The sequence below is a fragment of the Motacilla alba genome, chromosome 2 (genome assembly GCF_015832195.1).
Source record: "Motacilla alba alba isolate MOTALB_02 chromosome 2, Motacilla_alba_V1.0_pri, whole genome shotgun sequence".
NCBI classification, from domain to species: Eukaryota; Metazoa; Chordata; class Aves; order Passeriformes; family Motacillidae; genus Motacilla; species Motacilla alba.
In genome coordinates this window covers 11,927,481-11,948,452 of record NC_052017.1, presented here as the reverse complement: position 1 = coordinate 11,948,452, position 20,972 = coordinate 11,927,481, and the positions used below count along the sequence as shown (strand labels likewise).

The 20,972-nt window shown below is 35.7% G+C and overlaps 1 long non-coding RNA gene across 6 annotated transcripts in view; it reads left to right on the top strand.

Moving 5' to 3' along the window:
• LOC119697894 overlaps positions 1-20,972 on the top strand; it is a 40,672-nt gene that overhangs the window by 8,993 nt on the left and 10,707 nt on the right. For 3 of the 6 annotated variants that reach the window (XR_005255977.1, XR_005255978.1, XR_005255980.1), the window contains exon 3: positions 2,130-2,203. The exons of 2 other annotated variants lie outside the window; for them this stretch is intronic. This is a non-coding gene — a long non-coding RNA (uncharacterized LOC119697894). Of the gene's footprint in view, positions 1-2,129; positions 2,204-6,457; positions 7,234-20,972 lie in introns of those variants that run through there. One more of the 6 variants, XR_005255979.1, reaches the window with a different exon arrangement.

Here is a 20,972-nt window from a genome sequence, read left to right as displayed (position 1 = left end):
TCTTAGGAAAATCATGTTATCTGCCTACACAGAAATCATGGAATCATGGAATAATTAATTTTGGAAGGGCCCTCAGTATGTCACATTATCCTATTCCCCCTCTCAAAGCAGCACTAATTAGATCAGGGACTCTTCTCCTCTAGGGCTCAATGAGGGATTTTTTAGTGGCTTTCAGAACACTAGGATACCTCCATGCACTTGTTAAAGAAGCTTCTACTCACTGGAAAGAAAAGTAAAAAAAATCACCCCTGAAATTTTACCTTCCTAAAAATTGCCGAGACTAATTCATTAGTGGATTACACTAATCATTATACCAGGGAATTATATCCATGAAGTCTCTAACCTTATTGCATATTATCACATCTGCTGCCCTTTCAATGATACACTTGAATTAATCTCTAGATAACGGGTTCACATCTCCTTAATTGAAACTAATGACTAAATAAAAAAGATCAAAAATTTTTATATTCTTTAATTAAAAAAAAAAAAAAACAGCCCTTCACCAAGTGTCTAAAGAAGCATATAACTATCCTTGGAAGAGTTCCAAGATATCATGTGGGAAGGGGAGGCAAGAATGTGAAGGGGAGGAATGAAAAAAATACTTTTTTTCAGGGGAAAGTGCAGAATTTGGAAATGGCATTAGGCCAGGGTCTGCCACACCTACACTTGCTGGAGAACAATTTTACAGTAACTCTGTTGAGCTAGAGTATAAAGCCATTCCTCAAAGGAGATCCTAATCAAGACCTTATAAATTAAATATTATACAGGATACACCTGAGAATCTTTGTTGGTTTGATGCAGGAAGAGCAGACATATCACAAACATATAAGGTGAATTCTTCAAATCCTTGACCTTTAGCTTCCTTCACCACTGAAAAACAATTTTTCTGCAGCAGTTTAAAAATCTCTGCTTTCCAATAGGTCAGCAATGCCCTGAATTTTAATCTGTTACATATCAGCAGTCAACTCAGATTGCAGACTTTAAATTGTTGGTTATTCAAGCTTTTCTAAGTAAAACAAAATTCAATTTCTTTCATTAAAATATCAATTCTGGAATTATTGTATCATTAATACCATCATTTTGGTTTCCCTATAGATTTTTCTTGATCAAAGACCTACAGATATATATATATATATAAACATATATCTCCATAATTGCCCCCTAAGAAAATAAACATGAAAAACTACTTAAACTCAGTTATAGGGGCTAGCATATGGAAAATGAATGTGTATGTTCCCACTTGGAATTCTGCAGAATGATACATGTGATATGTATGATGCTTATAACAAGATTAGCTGACCTCAGCTAACATGGTAATGACACTGTTATGGAGTCCTCAGTGGAGTCCTTGGAAATATTGGTATGCTAACCAAAACACAAAGCTTTAACAATAAAGACATAAAACAGCTTCCACTGCACCACCTCTCCTTTGGACAGATTGCCTGGAATCTGAAGTGGGCTGCAGTGCAGCAAATTATTGTGTTTACCTTCTGGGGAAATCAGGAAGAATATTAGCAACACTTCAGAAATGGAAGAGCCAGACAAAATCAGTCATAAATGTGAAGTCACTAAAACATCCTTAACTCATGTTTGCAATGCTTGCTAATTTCTTGTATGTCTTCTATTTCCTGGATGTTTTAATGTATGTTTTTATAGATATTGCAGACTAGAACTGCAGCTGAATGTAATGTGTGTATATATTCTTAGAAACAGATCCCAGCCTTTGTCTCATGTTTGGCTTGATTTTTCTCCATGGGTGTTGTTTAAAAAAAATAGCTGATGAGTCAGACTCACTACTACTAACTCATAGCTAAGTCAGTAACGTTACAAAAAATAATAAAAGTTGTCTGTTAAAGTATTAAGGATTTCCAGAATACTGTTAGATTTACACATGGTGTATATTTTCATGACCTGCTTTTTTCCTAATTCCTCAAAATTGTTCCATCCTGTTCACAATCCAGAGATCTGAAGGAAACCAAGCTATTGCAATGAGTGAGATGGGTGTTACCAGGAAAATTTTTCAAAAAGAAGGAATTTTTTTTTGCTGGCATATCCAGTGTCTAGTTCACCATGTAATTGAGCTATGAAGTATAAAGCAATGCAAGACTCAATTTTACATTTGTTTACAGAAGCCTATTTTTCAGCATGAAAACTCTGCAGTGCAGATTGTGGATTTAGCAGAGTAAAACTCCAGCCTGCACAGGTGAGAGTTAAGAAAATGTTCTGTGTGTGAATTTTGTGCAACTATCACTCTATTAAGTGACCTCAGAATTTGCAGGATTACATAAATAGTCATTCATATGAATGAAGACCTGAGAGATTCAGGCTTAGATGGGTACAGACACAGGGACAAATTTCCACGAGATAAATTTGGACTTCCCTTAGGTCTTACAAGAAAACTATCTGACTGTCATTTTCCAGCAAAGCACATGGCAGATAAACTCATATCAATGCTACAAGCACAAGAAATTACAGTGGAGTACCAAAGGGTTCTGAAATTTCTTACCTCACTCTCCCCTCCTACAACTCAGCTCTGTGCCTATGCTCACAGGCATCTGTGGAATTTGGGTTATTTCCCTGTTGCAGTGAAACAAGACATTTTAGGTTCCTAATTATTAAAGATATACAAGTCAGGCACAGGGACATTTTTGCAGATCCAAAGCTCCTGACACATCCATATCTGGATTTCTCTGTGTGTCTGTGTGTGTGTGATTTTATTGGATGTGTATGTGTTCTCAGACTTGCTTACAGCTGAGGAGCTTATCTGGAATTGAACTGAGAGATTCAAGGTCTGGTGAACTAATCTCAGTTCCTAACTAACCAGTGTGTGGCTTCTGAAACAGCTGCTGGTAAAACAGATGGATCTGGCCTAAAATGTTTTTTGAGAATATGAGTGGTCCTAAGACTAGGAGGTATGGAAAAATTACAGGCAAACAAGCTACGTAACAAGGAGTGTAACAGTATTTCCAAGGGTAAGTAATGATGGGAGACAAAACATTCCACATATTGCTTATATTATCAACAGACTACTCAGCTTCTCTCCTATCTAAATGATATTGATGGAGGTATTTGCTACTCCAGTGTTGCAAATATTGCGTCTAGTCAGTTCTGTCAGGCATTAAATAACATCCCCATTCTCATTTTCAAGAACTATGTCTAATCTTTGTTTACACTAATGCTTCCTTTGTTGACTTTTAACAATTATGTGCCATTGACAATTGTTTATTGTTGTTTAATTAGGAGGTGGATTATTCCCATGTTTTAATGATTACTGCTCAACAACTTGACAGAAATGTTATTCCCAAAACCACCAAGCACAAATTGGATTTGATTTATTTCACTTAATCTTGTTATGATTGTATTATAAGCTCTCCAAATTATATTTTTTTTATTAATTGCAATATCTCACAGTTTCAGCTGAGCAATGTATACGGTAGGAAGCAAATATAAAGTGTTCCTGCAGCTGAATTCCCTGAAAAAAAAAAAGACAACCCAAAACATATAATGAAGTCATCAGCACTGACTGCAGAGATGATTTTCAGTTAGTAAATATGAAGTATCCATTTGCTGTACCTAAGAACATACAATCATTCAGGACATTAGAAGTGGCCATCTGTTAAGTGCATTCTCAGTATTAGAGATAAAATTTGAAACTAGAAATTGTTGATAATGGACAACTTATAAGTGCCGATTTTTATGTCGAGGAGAGCATGGCATCCACCTTCATTAGCCAATACAAACACTTTTTTTTTTCCCATGAAATATTGATGATCTCTGAAATAATAATGAGGAAGAACTGCACAAGCTAAAATTTGCATGAGCTAGAGCAGTAGCCATTTTCAAGAGAAATATTTCACATAACAAAAAATTTAGACAGATTAAAATACACATTGCATGTAGATCAGGTGACAATGGCTGCATTTAAATTGCTTATCTCCTGTGCATTACTGACAATGCATATTTTTAATATAAACTTTCTATGGAAAGGTTGTTTATGTCATGGTTATCCTTTAAATAGTAAAGCTGGTCAAAATAAAAGAAAAAATCAAAACAAATACTAAAATACAGAGTTGATGAAAAAAAAAACAAAACACTGAAAGGTCCAGATTTTTAAAATTTCAGTTTTTGTTTTTTTGGGTCTGCAATTCATTGCAAATTTAACTGGAAGATTTTTGGGTATTGTGAGCCTGCGGAGCCTATGCTGAATATATTGTCAATATTGGGTTTAGTAACCCCCGAGCCCGATGCCTGCCTGGCTGGGCTGAGCCAGCAGAGAACAGAGCGGGGCTATGGCAGAACATTGCCCATCCTTTACAAGAAGACTTTTTGAGAGCAGCATGATTTCCTTAAATGCTTTACTTTGTTGACTCAGCCATTTCTGACAGACTGATGCTGAAACTGGAGATTTATAGCCCCATCCATGTATCACCATTTGATTCCATCTAAAGCATTTGAGGAATCTGCTCCGCTCCCCTGCGGTGCTTCCAGAGGTCATGCACAACAGCTTCTCTCTCTCCTAGCAGCTTCCTAGAGTTAAAAAAAGTAGTTTTAGGGAAAAAAATTGAATTTCTAAAACATGAAAAAGGCTTTTAGGGATGTTCACATACCTGAGGGATGACACTGTGCATAAATACTTCAAGCTAACATAGTGCAGTGTGCACTAAAACATGATTTAAGACAAATCAGTGAGATAAGTGAAATTTCCATCTTTTCTTTAGAAGATTTTGTGCCTTTCTAAGAAGAAAATATATATGCTATTGTTGTTCTAAGTTATCTTCTTACTGTATAAAATCCAAAGGGGTTTTTGTTTTTGGGGTCTTTTTGGGTTTGTTTTTTTTTTGTTTTTTTCCTCCAAAAGAATTTCTACAAGGTGTTGAGGACTTTCTCAGGGTTTGAGATCTTAATTAATTAGGGCATCTGGAAATTTCATCTCAGGAGATCAAAACTGCTAAAAATTACTTAATGTTATTTAATTTTACTTTCATGGTTCTCCATCCACCCCCCACAGTTTTATCCAGATAATGTTTTTTCTAGCAAAAATCTTCTATAGATATACTATTAACCCTTTTAGCCTGGAATTTCTTTCACATTTCTGGCCTAAAAATCACACTCCTTAAATCTAACTTTCAAATCTTCCACATTTCCCATTGTTCCTCCCCTTTGTAAAACGGATATAGTTCTTTGTATGAATGATGGCTCAGTAGTTTTCAAAGAGACTGTGAGATATGAAGAAAGCAGGAATATTGTTAGCGAACAACAGCAATGACAGAGAAGCACTCTTGGCTTTTCATCTATATTTCTACTGCTTTTGAGATAAATCACAAAACTCCCATGCACTTTGGAAGTAACTGGACTAGACTGTTGATATGGAGCTATTTTTTCCAGGAATATGGGGGCAGAGCAACAAGGTTTAATCCACTATATGCTAAAAAACTGCATGAAGAAACGTTTTTGAGAGAAGATTTATGTGATTTTAAGCCCGTTCCTTTTTCAAAATAAAAAGGAGCAGTAATAAAAATTAATGTCTCTTCTATTTACACATATAAAAAGGTTGTGTGTAATATTGCTATGTAACAGGAATTGGAAAAGGGAAGATAAAAATGAATTGCCAATGACGTGATTTAGATTTTGAAGGATAGGTTTGGATTCCAAAATCTTTCTTTTGAAACCTTCCAAATTACTTATGAAAATGTGGCAAAATCAGCAAAAGATGTTATATTCTTTTTCAAAATAATCGGTTTTGTCATCATAATTTTTTATTCTCCTCTTCTTTGACATTACATATCCCTCTAACACCTTCTTTCTACATATAAACAGTTATGTTTTAGATAATCAAATTTATTGAAATAACATCTAACAATATTACACACATTCTGTATGTGCATGTGTTCCGTATGTTTATGTGATGTATATCCCTGTGAATCTACCTACATATGATGTCAATGATAAAGGAAAAGGGGCTCATTAATCACATCACCCACCTCGTAACATTAATCCATACTCCAATTGCATATATTGCATCTGTCTACTCAACAGCTTCAGTCACCAAATATACTGAAAAAAAAATCTATATTCTTTATTCTTAAATTAAAATAAAAGTAAATACAATAAAAATATATTGATAAAGATGTTGGTGTCTTCAATTACATAACCAGATATTGCTGTGTCAGGAAAATGTATAATATATTTCATTTTCTAGGATGTTGAATCCAGTTGAGCTTCTTATTATAAGGTGATTTAGATAGGCTTCAAGCTTCAGAAAATTAGGAACCTTTTGTTTCCTTGCCAGGGCCTGATTAAACTAATTTATTCTTGTCCAAGTACTTAGTTTAAATGTGTCTTCTTTCAACTTAGTGTTCATAACTTCAGGGTATTTATGAAGACCAAATTTTTTTAAATTCTTCATTTCCTAAAGCTGAAAGAACCCATGCTCTTTTAATTTCCCTTTGTGAAGCAGGTCTTCCCCTCTGTTCATCCCCTGCTGCTGCAACACCTTCCAGTGTGAATGTCCTTCTCTAGAAGACTCAGCCAGAACTGGCACAGTGCTGCATAAAAGATCTCAGCAAGATTTGTTGCATCTTCCTCTATTTCCTTTGGCAGTTTCATTCCTGACAGATACTATGGACATAACTGTTTGTGAAAGATGACATCTCATTAATGGTTTATTGATGCCTCTAGATCACATATCATCACCAGTGGATAAGATGGCCATTTCTAATAACAATTTACCTTATTTCATATTTGTTGCAAGATCTTCCATTTTTACTGGCATAGGTTTTTCTTGCATAGTTAAATAGATCAAATAAATGTTATTCTGAAGGAATAGATATGATTGCATTCCAAAAATTTGGTAAAATCATTAAGAATATTTTCAATCTGGCTTGTGATTTCTTATATCTGCCCTGTTTTCTTTTGCATTCAGACATGGATATTACCATTACCCTTAATCTACATGAACACAATCATCTGAATACATTTATTTTGCCCAGTAATTCACTCTCTGATTATCAACATATATGTGTTGGATCCCTCCTGGAGTTTCTGTATGGATGAAAATAATATTTTTTTCTTAGGATGAGAGGCAGATGTATTTCTGTATATAGTTCAGAAGATGAGAGTTATAATAGACAATGGGGACCATGCAAGACTTAAGTTCTTCAAAAAAGTTTTTCTCACAGTCATTTGCTTTTATTCTAAAACTCCTTTAATCTTCATAAATCACTTTCCTACATGTTCTATGTAATCTCATACCAGTGCCCACAGCATCTGTCACACCTCTTAGCAGCATGCAATAAAAGTTCTATCATGGAACAACATTGACACTATTTATGCTTTTTTACCAAAAACCCATATGTTCTAGTGCTGCCAGATGTGCCCCAGAAGCAGTTTAGGTGAAGAATTACAAAACATGGGTACACACAGTCAGCTCTGGATTAAGTAGCTCTGAGCTATGTAAACACGAGCAGCTCCTCAGCACGTAGTCTGAGGGACAAGGATCATGCCAGAATTACATCTTTATCAGCATAGCTTTTACATTTTGACATTGTCCAGATAGCAGTAATTTCTGTCTTGATTTGCACATCTCTATCACACATCTAACCTTCTGACCCATGATCTGCATCCTTGTCTAAGATTAAAATTATTCATATGGTTCTGTTCCCTTTTAAAGTTAACATTAGCTTTTGTCTTACTCACACTGCGTTGCCAATTCCACTGTGGCCTTCTTTTGAACACTGTTTGTGCTAATTTCTTTGCAAGGTCTAATAGAGTTATAAGTATATTGTTACTTTAACCTAATTTTTCAAGATCTTTAATATGTAACTACCTACTCTGATTTCCCATTGTATTTTCCAGCGGGCTTTTTAAGGTTTTCATTTTCATACAGTGTCTATTCTTTATTTCATATCAGTCAGTCTTATTTTTTCAGTCTCTTCTCTTACTATTGAAAACCTTGTTTACAGATGTATTTTGTGTTTAGTATTTCAAATATTTAAACACAGACAATCCATGCTTTTGAGCACAAGTTATTTTATTTCTTCAAGTGCTGTTCATCTCTATGACAGTTCTACCTATTAAAACTATGCACAAAACACTAGTACTTGCATCTTCTAAAAGGCTGTTGGAGAAATCCATCTGCTATCATGTCAAGAAACATGTCGGCTCTGCTTTTAACAGTAAATTTGTGCTTTAGAAAGTCAACCATGTTAATAGAAAATTATTTTAAGTACTTAAGTTGCTTGTGGTAGAGTCATCACGCTACAAATATGTAAATATATATTGTGCTAGTCATTCCATATTTCTTCAGTCTTGTAATTCATTCAGTAAATCAGACAAGTTTCACATTTTTACAAACCATGCCCTTCTATTTCTTGTGCATACTTTTCATTGATCCACATTGTCCTGACTAGGAGTTTTCAGAACCTCTTAGCATGTTACAGAGTATGTTAATTCTGTGTTGAGAAGAAGGGAAGATATCAAAATCTACTGCCATCTGTCGTCTTTGTCTCCCCCCACTCTTTCTCTTCTTCATTCACGATTTTGCCTATGTGATACTTTCAACATATTTTGGAACCCCTTCCATCTGCCAGTAAAGAGAGAATTTTTTTTTTAATTGATAGAGCTACTCCTTACCTTTTTTATTAGAGGTATTGCCTATTAGAAAACAGTTAACAGTAAACAATACATTAATTTAGCTTGGACTCAAAGGCACGGCCCCTAGAGGTATCGAGTACACCATCAAACAGAAAAATTTAAAAGACGTATGTGAAAGATAAGGTTTCTGACAATCAGGTCCTGCTGTCTTTGCAATCCATTAGGAATTGAAGGTCTTTCTCAAAGGCAGAGATTCTGGCAGAAAGAGAAGGAGGGGACATCAGTCATCATACCTTTTTCTGCAGTGGTGCTGCTCATGGATACTACTCAGAGCCTTTAAGGCTGCCTCTAGGTACGGAGTTGGCCCAGCCACTTAATTCCATTATCCCCCCTCCTCCATCACTATGAAGCTACTTCAGTACATCTGAAATAGTCCAGACATTCCCTCAAGGGTCACAGGTTTTCTGCTTACCCCAGTACAGGGAGAATAGTTTATTTCCCATGCAGAGGCTCACTCTGTCTTGCTCTGTATACTTCAAAGTGATGTGAGTAGCAATCTCTTTTCCTGAAGCTGCAACCAGGGGAAGGATTGGGGTACAGGAGTCAGGGGTGAAAGGGGTACTACATCTTGTTCCATCAAGGTATCAAAGTCTACCTCTGCCCTAACCTTGAATACAGAACACCCAAGGAAAAGCAGTGAAACACCCTTCAGTGGGAGTCCTTCAGAGGACCTGCTTGACTATGGGTATTAAAAGTCTGAAGTCAGAAAACATCTATTAGAAAGACCTCCTATTCTGAGAAAAAGCATCTAATAGGCTACGTAGGCATGACTCAAGGTGATATAGTCACTCACTGGATTCAGGGTATGACTAACTGCTAATGGAGGCTTTTCAACACACGGATGAATCATCTGCCCAGAACTGGGCATCTGAAATTTAGACATCTGAATCTAAAAAAATTACCCAAGACACCACCAAGATTCATGGGATAAAAAAAATCTTTCCATAATGCAATCTATTTTAAGATAACATCTAACTGAAGCAGACAACACCCATACTTGCTTTTTGGACTATGAAAGGAGCTAACATTGACAGAACTAGGTTTGGATATCTAAGTATCAGATACCTAAAGTTGGGTGTCTTAACCTAGAGGAGATGCATCCCTCTGCCCCACAGAACTCGAGATATGAAACTGAGATGGCTGTGGTAGGGCCTCTGTCACCACTCAGTGGGAAGGTGCATATTTCTCAGCACTGACAATGGGTAAATAGAAGGTGGTTATGCTTCTAGATCAGAAACCAGATAAAAGCACTTCAGGTTAGGACTGAATATACTCTGAGCGTTAACATTGGCAATACACAAACAGACATAAAGAAAAGGCTGTAGTAGTAGAAGTGACAAGTCTGAACTGGAACTCTCAGTTCCATATCCACTAATGAAAGAGGTTTGTGCCTTAGAGAGGACTTCTAAATATATAGCAGTATAGGAATGAAATAATCTATGTATGGTTTATCAATTTAGTTCTTAGCACAGAAGTTTGTCTCTCTAGCTAAGGCCAATTCTAAGGTCGCCCTTATTCCCACAGGAATATCTTCAGCTGTACTACAGACTAGTAAAACCATTTCCCTTTCAGCTTTATGAAATTGCCCTCCCCTTTCCTTTCTTCTTACTCCAACCCTACTTGCATGTTAACATTGAGGGCATTTACCTGAGCTTTGTATTTGGATTTGTTCAGGCCAACAAGAAAACTGCAATTTCCTTTCCAAATAGATGGAGAAGGGTTCCAACCCCTGTTTTTAATACAAAAGGTGAATGATTGACTTGGAATAAATACAGCCAGGTCTTTTCCACTGAAGTCAGTCCCAAGGGTAGTCTGAAGGGCCAGTTGTGAAAATGGTGCAAGAATGGACAAGTATTCAGAGTAACTAGAACATACAGGCAAGAAAGATTTGAAGTTTTCCTAAATGAGTATCCAACTCCTAATGTCACAATAATGAGTTTCGCTGAGAAGTGAGTTGTCTGCATTGGTATGGTCCACCTTAGCTCTCGCAGTGTGAGTTGCTTCATCCCACGCTGCCACCACAAGAAAGTGAGTTGGAGCAGGCAGATATTAAAGTGCTACAAATGGGAAAGCCTTGAATAAAGCAGCTGCCATATGTGCTAAGCAAGCATTGGTAAAGAGTGCAACTCTTTCAAAACAGGGCTCGGTGTTTCAGGTTTTTCCAGCTTCACATTGTTTTATGTGACAGAATGCCTTTAATTAGGTTAGCAAAGGCTGAGATAATGTCTATGTTCTGCAATGGCCTGAGGGCTTCTCTGTGGTGCTGAGTAGCTTCAGTTCCTGTGAATGCTGGAGACTGCAGCCTGAAACCTCTATCCTAGGCAAATGATGATTGCATCATTAGCAAGAAGCTAATGACTTTTATCTTAACTGGATCATGGCTTTTTTAAGGTTTTATACTCTTTATTTTCTCCTACTTGTCAGTTCAAGTACTGAAAAACAGACTTCAATGTGTATTTAGGGGCTCTTGAGCACCTACTCCCAAAGAAGAAAATACAGAAAGTCTAGTAAATGTGTTTTCCTTGGAGTACTCATAAATTAAATATCCAGCTGTGTTCCTGAAGATGTCTTTGCTCATGCACAAAAAAAATTCCAGTTGTGGGACTTTGCTCACTCTATGTACTCACATTTCCTCATGCAGACTATGCAGTGTTTTCAGGAAGCAGATTACAGCAGCAAAATAAGAAATGAGAACTAGCATAACTCAAATAACATTGGGTTTGTTGGGTTTTTTTTTTGGTTTTGTTTATGATTTTTTTATTGGTTTATAAAATCTTGCTCTCTCCTCTCTTGTTTTCATTTTGACTGTTGGGAAAAATACCTATGATTTCTGCAGTCTTGACAAATAACTTCTTTTCCATGTTAGATCACATAAGAACCCCAGATAATCCATCCCTTTTAAGGTATGTGAACTACATTTGTCTTTAAATAGCAGTATTCAACCATCTAAAGTTATGTACCTGCCAAAATGCTCTACTGAGTCAGACTAAGTTAGAAGAAGCATAAGCCTTGAATATACTTTTCAATTTAACACAGAAAAAAAAAAATGTGTGCATAAAACAAACACACTCATGCCATCACCTTGATATGATGGATTCATTCTCTATTAAGAGCAGCAGAAAAAAAGTCTTTCACAAATCTTCCACATGCCAGGACTGGTTGGAAAGTTAAATTACGAAGCTTTGTCTATGATTGCTAAATCAATTAGACATTTTGACATTCATGTTAATGAGAATAGAAAATAGTTTTAAAGATCCTTTACCTATGTGCTCACCGCACTGAATGCATGGCAAGGAAGACATTAAAAACCTTTGAAATCAATATGAAATAATGAATTCTAAGCTGTTAAAGAATGCTTCTCTTACACAAGGCCTTACACAGAGGACCTGTTAGTACTGTCTGTTTTCTTCTCCCCAACATTCTATAAAGCCTGTTGTATTAGGTGACATGAAAAACTAGTGAATTAATTGAAAATTGCTTTCTGTAACTTTGTGCCTTATGTTATACAACTGAAGTCTTGTCTCTTGATTTCCTTAGGGCTAGGTAGAATATCAGGTGATAAAAACCTCTCATTCCAAAACTCAAGAGGTTATAGAAAAATAAATATTTTAATTTATACAGAGAAATCCTTGCACTGGACCAAGATCATTAAACCAGCAAGGAAAAAAAATAGTTAAAAAAAGGAATGGTGGTGTAGTATGAGAAAGTACTGATGAAACTTTAAGGTCAGGGCTAAGCATTGTCAAGCTCAACCAGCTGGTAAGAACAGTAGTCCCTAAATTGTCTCAAACCTTCACATTTCCTAGTCCTCTCTTTCCCAGTAATCCATTTCACAGAATCCATCTGTAATCCCTTGTCCCTCTTGTTTTACCTTTCCTACTGGGCTACAATACATTCCCTTCATTTCCCATCCCATGTACCGAGTATTCCTGTGGGTTCTGAACAGCACAACAGGTGCTGAGACAAGTTTAGCTGAAAGTCAAAGCAAAGTGCTAAAGATCAAACAGGCAGCTGTAGAAGCTGCTGCATCTCACACTGTCACACTATTAAAGCCACAAAAATGACAACCAACAACCTGGCATCCATCATACCAGAAAACAAAGGGATTTTGGAATCTGTATGGAAAAGAGAAGTCTGCTTCTTGTGAGATGCATATGGATAATGGTCATAGTGCAGGTGGTACATGGCAATTGTAGGAGAAGGAGATTTGGAAACACCAAGTTTTGAGGTTCAGACCTAGGATCCCACTTCCTTACTTCCTTAAGGCAGATAAGTTATTGATTTCCTACGCTGATTGTTTCCAAACACGTGTAATAAGTGCTTTTTCTTTTACACCCAAATCAGTGTCCTCTTAAACCTTTTCTTTCTTTATTGGAACTGTTATTTTATAAATTTTAAGCAAATGATTATGTTGAAAGTGCCCTTAGGAGATATGGAGGAGTGAACCGAGCATGGATGAGATCAAAAGGGTCATCAAACAAGGCCTGACCGAGGTTGAATAGCAAATATTTTACATGTATTCCTGAGTTTGCAATGAAGATAAGTGGGAGTGCACATCTATGAAATATTCCCTTAAGATGAGAGTCAATATTACATAAACATCATTAACATTCAGATGAAGCACACAGTTTAAGAGCATCTTGAAAACCATGTAACACAGTTAACCCTTGTAGCTGCAGTATAATGTTGCCCTTTAACTTCCAAGAGTAATTTAGAAATAATTTGTTATGCAGAATTCAATTATGTGGGTTTTTTTTCCTTTCTTTAATCCTTTTTTTTTTTTTTTTTTTTTTTGCTATGCATGATACATTAAGGATCTTAGGCTCTTGTTTCTGGGATGGATTAGAGCAGCCCTTAATTTTATATTGTTTCACTCCTGTGTAGTATCAGAATTTCAAGAATAAAGATATCCATAGGAAATTAAATTTTGCTTAAGTATAGTCAACCTTGTGTTACAAATGAGAGATTTTTATCATAAGACAAAAGAATAGTAGTAGTAATAAAAAAAATCTTAGAAATTACTAAGAATGCTTTAAGGGTAATTAGAGCCTAATTAGAAATAGAGATGTTATCGGTATGATAATTGTTACCATTTTATTCATGCCAGTGCATAATTTCTCTAAGTGATACAATGTGGTTCTATCCTGAAAGTATGCACTCGTAAATTACTCACGGCAGTTAGTGGATGAATTAGCAAAATAACTGTGTTTTGTTTTCCGTAACTAGTTTTCTTCTAAGTACTGATCTGATAATTTAAATTAATCATGGAGAATATTCATGAAAATTAGCATCAGTTGCCAGAAAATTCATTAAAAGAAATAATTAACATTTGAAATAAAATGTTAACTACATAAAACCACCTTGATGTGACAAAAATTACAGATTTAATGGAAGAAAATAGGAAAAATAATTACAGGAAAAAATATTTGAAGATACTTGGAATAATGAGGAAGAGTAATAGATAGCTCTTTCAATCTTTTTGTTCAAAACTGATCTACAGATATCATAACTCTAATTTTTTTAACTACCTTTGGTTCATACAGGTTTATCAAAACAATGGATTTTTCAAATTAGACATTTTAAGATTTTAAGTGATATATTGAATGTCAACATATTCATACTTAATGTTCTTATTCATCTATTAAACGTAGGAGATTGACAATATTTGCTTATAACATGAAGGATTGTGAAACTCAATTATGACTTTTTAAATAATCAAGGATGCAGGAACAATCATGAAACCACCAAAGAGAGAAGACTAGTCACTTAGTCTTCTAAGGCACCACTTGCAAACAAGGTAAATAGAGTCTTGATTGTATCCAGAGGGCATTTATTTCCTTTTTTTCATGTTTTCATAAATATGTTAGAAACAAATTAACACTTTTTGGCCAATAAGTTTGGCTTTAAATACAATTTAAAAAGCTCACAGTTAATTTTCTTATATTTTTTTCTCTTTGATAATAAACACTAGGAAACCAGATTTGTTCACTTGTTAGTAAATGTTCAAATACCAACAAGAAAATATTCCCAGTAGTACAACAGATGTAGAAAGGACTAAACAACTGTTGACTGTTGCTCATTTTTCTAGTTGTGATTACCCATTTTGTAGTGTAATCTGTATACATCTTTCTGAGAAAAATATCAGCAAGTTAAACCAATTTTAAAAATCCCACTTGGTGCCCTAGTGTAAGTGTAAAGCCACCAGCTGAGAATTCTTCTAATTCTGAAAGTTTCAGATCCACATCATTCATATCAAGTTTTTCCTTCCAGCCGCAGACAGAGGATCCCCCAAAAGTGATGCAATTTTCAGACATTACGTGACTTTACACCACAGCCTTCAATTTGGTTATTTTCCAAGTGAGCTTCTGGGTTTATTTTAAAAATAAAGAAACTACATTACTATTATTTTAGTTGCTCTTACCTAAATAGTGTACTTAATATAGATTTAAAGTCTTGTTAAAGTCACAATCAAGTGAGCTTCCTTGAAAGAGCTTTGCTTTACTTTAAATGGATAGTCATTGATAATTATTTATCTCATAGCTGAGAAACAAGACAGGGGATTACAATCCAGGATTTTCTGTAAAAGAGATTGCATTGCTTCAAACTCAGACTCCAGCACAGTTACAGCTGACTGCTTCCAATAACACCGTTCCATCTCCCAGTCACAGCAGGCTGCAGGGCAGACTAAACCAAAGCAGAGACAGCTGTACTGTAAACATCTAACTGGACCAGATTCCTAAATTCCCTCTATATTCAGTGGAATGAAGCACAACTTTTTGAGGCATGATTCACATCTCTTCAAGAGAAATGTCTTCAGAGTTCAGGTGTTTCTCAGTCCAGAAGCCTGAATCTTCAGAAAACCCACTCTTCTACCATTTCCATTCTGCAGCCTTATCTTTCTCCCAGCCACAAACAAATGAAGAAACTTACTTAACAGTAACTCATTAAAACATTCTGCCATTTGCAAGAAGATATTTTGGGTGTTATTTCTAGTGGTTTCTGTCTAGGATATTAGACTAAATTGTTCAAATCCTCTTTATTCAAACCTCTTACCAAATGTGAGATGGCAGATTGCATTGGCCGGTTGGCCATGAAGATGATTCCTAATCACAAGTCATGGACCTAAACAGTTGAAATGGGCAGAGTTATATTTTGGGTTAAAGAATACATTTCCTAGACAAACATTAACTCTGAATAATCGGCCATAGGTTAAGGACTATTTTAATAAATAGTACATAGATTTCTTCCTACCAAAGTGGCCAGGTAACTATACATTGAATATATTGATTACAGCCACTACATCATCAAATCATGGAGTGCTAAAGGGTTGGAATGGACCTTAAAGATCAGCTGGTCCCACCTCCCCCTGCCATGTGCAGGGACATGTCCTGCTAGACCAGGTTGCTCAAGGCCTTATCCAATCATCCTGACAAAGAGTCCCTCTTTGGGTCTCCAGTAGATCCCCTTCAGATACTAGAAGGTTGCCATGTAAACTTCTCCAGGATGAAAAGCCCCAACTTTTTCAGCCTGACCTCGCAGGGGAGGTGCTTCAGTCCTCTTTCAAACATTGTGATTGCCTGTGGGCTTGCTCCAACAGTTCCATGTCCTTCTTATGTTGGGGGCATCAGAACTGCACTCCATACTCTCGTGGTGGGGTCCCACAAGAGCAGAGAAGAGGGGGAGAATCACCCCCTTTGATCTGCTGGCCACACTACTCTTGGTTCAGCCCAGGATTCCACTGGCTTTCTAGGCTGCAACTACTCACTGATGGCTCATGTTGAATTTTTCATTAAAAAAAAAAAAATATATATATATGTGTGTGTGTGTGTATATATGTATATATATATATATATATATATATATATATATATATATGCAATCTTTACATATTTTGAATAAATGCTCCTCAAAATACCACTTAATAATCATACAGACATGGTTTGATACACAGTCTCTTTTATTTATCCAGAAAAGACTGCCCCAACTTTTTTACCATGAGAGAGTCTTTGTCTTGGGGAGTTCTTGACTCTTGCCATCCTCGTCCATTAATAGGTATAAGCCACAAAGAGTACCAAGCCTTTTAGGGTTTCAGGCCAGAGACTTCTATACATCTACATCTGCAGCTGGCAAAGCTGACCAAATATTCTCATTATTTGTTCATCAGCACTGACCATTTAGTTCTTCACCCAGAGTCACGTATGCTTTTGTGAGAGCATTTGTCCTTAAGTACCACTAACCTATTTTTAGGAATAGGCTTTTCAATGCAAGCTGAAAATTTATTCCTGGCTTTACAGTAATAACATTGACTTGAATATTTTAAAAGCCTCTAAGTAACTAGGAGAATGTATTTGAGAGTGTTTATGACCTTGAATGATGGAAATATTTCAACCAAAATTTAGGTTAAGCTTGGACAGTCAATTTCCAGGAAAAGTGACCTTTTAACAATGCTTCCACTTAATCAACTGTAATTATTCTTCCAAGCACTTTATCAGATAATACCTCTGTGGCCATCTCCTACCTTTTGTTCAGAATGTGACTCCCTGAAAAAGATGGTTTGATGCCAAATCGACATCGGGAAGATACAGAGTGACTCTTCCAACCCACTACTCTCGATACAAAAGAACCAAGTGAGATCCTGGAATTGCTGAAACTGCAAATCTTGGCAAATTTCCTCATGATATCTAAATTCAAATCTTCTTGCCTGATTTTTATTAACAGTAAAAATATGAAAGATTAAAAAGGTCAGCTTACTAAATATTTGCTTTGGATTCAGCACTTAATACTTACAAAGTTCTTGCAATTTCTTTGGAAACCATCCAGTAGAATGTCTCTGTATCCTTTATCTAGGTATCAAAGCTGTAGATAATGAAGAAAATCTTCTAAGTAATAATCTTAAATGGTTACATAATCCGTAACAACTGATTATTTAATTAGAGCTGTCAGTGCTAGTGCACTCTATATATGCACCAAATGTACATTAATTTGTCAGATGTACTAATTAAGAAAAGAAACAGTAAGAAAATTCAATGCCATCTAACACATTTTGTTCCTTATGTACTAAATGAAATTACATGTAAGAGTTGAAGTTTCTCATAACCAAGATTGGACAATATTCATATCATTGTTGGGTTTTTTTCATCATCAGAATCAGTTTTTTTCCCCATTTTCAGTCTTCTTTGGCATATCTTCATTGTAAATTACGTTATTCCTTCCATAGCCACTGTCTGTCAGGCTGTGCCAGGATCTGTCAGTAACTGCTTCCTGAGAAACTGAGAGCTGTCTATAAGCACTATCCCTTATGCATTCTCCTCCTTTGCTCCCTTTTATTAGCCATTTCTATGTGGATATCTTCTCATCTTTCCCCTTTTGAAAGAATTCAGAATGGATCTGCTTGTTCCTTTAGTCTTTCTCCTTCTTGTTCTTTGCCACGGTGCATAAACCATATATTTTTATTAATGTATTTATTTCTACTATCTGTTAGAAGAAAGGAAACCTGGTATGGAAATCGTTTCAGAAACATTTTAGTTGCCAAAAGAAAAACTTTTCAATGAGATTTCTCTGATTTAATAGAAAATATCACTTTTATTCAAACCCAGAATCATGCATAACAGTCCCAGATACTTGGTCTGAAACTCTGAGTTCTCTGCATCTCAAGTGAATGTATTTTTCTGGGGTTGTGACTTAGATTCTTGACTTCTCAATTTGACTTTTTTAATTACAAGGATAGCTGCAGAAGTTTTAAAAAGCTTCGCAGAATAAGAAAAGTATGTCCTGATCTATTTCAATGTAAATACACCTCCATCTTAGATTGCTATACCTCAATCTTTCCTCAAATCTTACTCACCCTTCCTTTGCTAGCTACTTATTGCTCAATGCCCTGGTAAATACTTATATTACTTTTATTCTTTAGCTTTTATATGTTGCTGGCTTTTCTCTCCTGATTCATTTATCCAGTTCAGAAATAGAAAAGGATTTTGCCTTTCCAGTCTTGGAAAGGCAAAAATATGTTCTATATTAAAGCAACTCTAGGAAAAATAGAACTAAGAGGGGTAAAATCTTCAAATCTTCACTAGAAAAACATATTTAAAATATTAAGGTAAGATTTTCTGGTCAGTGTCTGTTTGTCAACCTGTAAGCCTCAAAGATTTTTTTTTTTCCCTAGCTATATCAGTTGTTGTAATAAAGGACATTAGCTCTCTTTTCAAAACTCTGTCTTCTGGAACTATTAGACCAATACAGCAACTTGACTGAAACTCAGTTAAGGAGAAGTAATGCTCATAACAGCACTTCGAGGGCAGTACAGATATTAATATCTGAGACAATGTTTGTACCTTCAACCATCTTTCAAAATGAAAAGCCTTCCATAGCATCAGAGTTCAGATAATTCAGATATGAACATAGATTAATCACTCATAAGACATTCTACTTAGAGTGGCAAAAGCTGATATACATCTTTTTCAGGGGTATATATTATATAACATACAGTTTATATAATAAATTTACCAGTACTTTTCCTAATATCTCTGTACAAAAAGGAAGCAATCCCATTGTCACTGGGCATAATGAAATAATTCATTGTGTATAAATGGAGAACAGATATTTCTAGTCTCATTCATCTGAGTTCTTCTACAAATCTACTTCAGAGAGGTAAGAATTTACTCTATTCACAATTCCACCACAACAGTGGTACACTCATACTGTTAACTCAAAGCAGATGTCCAGAATTCAGTCAGTGATCCCATCCATAGTGACAAATGCCTTCTTAGATTGAATCAGATTTTCCCACTGTTTGCGAATAACATGTAGAATGATGATTTGGAACAATTTTTGGAAAAGCATTCCAAACATTGAACTGTGTTCGTAATAAGAGTTATGTTTGTAAGATTTGCTAGTTTGGTATTATAATCCACTTCTTACAAATAATAGGAGATGTGGAGTTCATTCACAGAAAGTGCAGTGGTCATTATCTCCAGTTCTCTAATTTAAAAATATGTAAGAGTAAGCTATAGGGATGCCTTCAAAGGTAGTCTCCAAAGGAAATCACTTTGGGATGTTTCCCAGTATTAGAACAAGTATAACTGGATCTGTCCTCAGTGTTTTCCAGCCCCCCCCATGCTCCATGGCATGGTGCTGTTGTGAGCCACTTGGTTTCACTCCCATTGCTTAGGTAGGAAAGACAGAACTCCTTTGATCAACTGTGACTTTGGACTCAGTGAGAAATATAAGAGCTGGCAGAAGTCTCCAGAGACCTATTCCACCCTCTATATCTCTGTAGCAGGTGTGTATTTTTTGGTCTCTGCTGGAGAAAATCTCTTTTGAAAAATAATAACAAGATATGTACCTGCCATAAAATGTATTTTCCTGTTATAAAAATATTCTTATATAAATTCTTGAAGTTTCGTTTTTATCAGGTTTTTATATAGCCTTGCTTTATAGAGATGCTCTCAGCAACTACTAGGAAGGATGCTCATGTTCTGTGATGAAAAGTGTCAAGACAGACTACTCAGTCAGAATTTCTAACAGACACAGTAAAAATTTCCTTTCATAACTTTTTTTAAAGTGCATTTTAAATGGCTCTAGACATTGCTGCAGTGAATGCCACATTCTTCTGTCCCTAGAAATATTTTTTAAATAACTAAATACAACTAAATCTCTGACTCATCCTTTTTTTTTTTTTTTTCCCTAGCTAATATAGCATTTACTAGCAACACGACATAAATATTTTGGAATAGATGTCTGAAACAGATGAGTCCTTTCAGCTTAAAACAAAGAAGGACAGTTTGTGCCCAATATTCTTTCTGAAAGTTTCAGAATCCTTTTTATGATATAATCACAAATTATAATTGTGTCATTATGCATAATTACTCTACACCATTACATCACATAATTGGATCAGTTGAAGTTCTAATTGCACAGTTAGAGAGATTTGCTATAAGTATGTTTGGGATATAATTACACTAATTTCATAATTCTGGGACCCGGAGAGTCCAAATTTTGTAAGATGAATGTTTATTTTTGTGGTTCTGTCTCACAGCAGGAAAATCTTAAGATGGAATTTCAGTTGTATAACAGTCCATATTTTTTTCCACCAGTACGGTATTAATCTTTATTTGTATTTCCGATGTTCTAAATTCTGCTTTTATGTGTAAATATTAGAGGATTACTTTGTCCACAGCAATGTTAAACCTGCTTATACACGCCACCCTGGCCACTGATCTAGAAATGAAAAATATCAAGCGTAGTGGTCAGCACATGGCAAAAGCAGATGGGCAGAGACCAGCAGGACCAGAGCCAGCTGGTGTGTGAGGGACAGGGTCTGC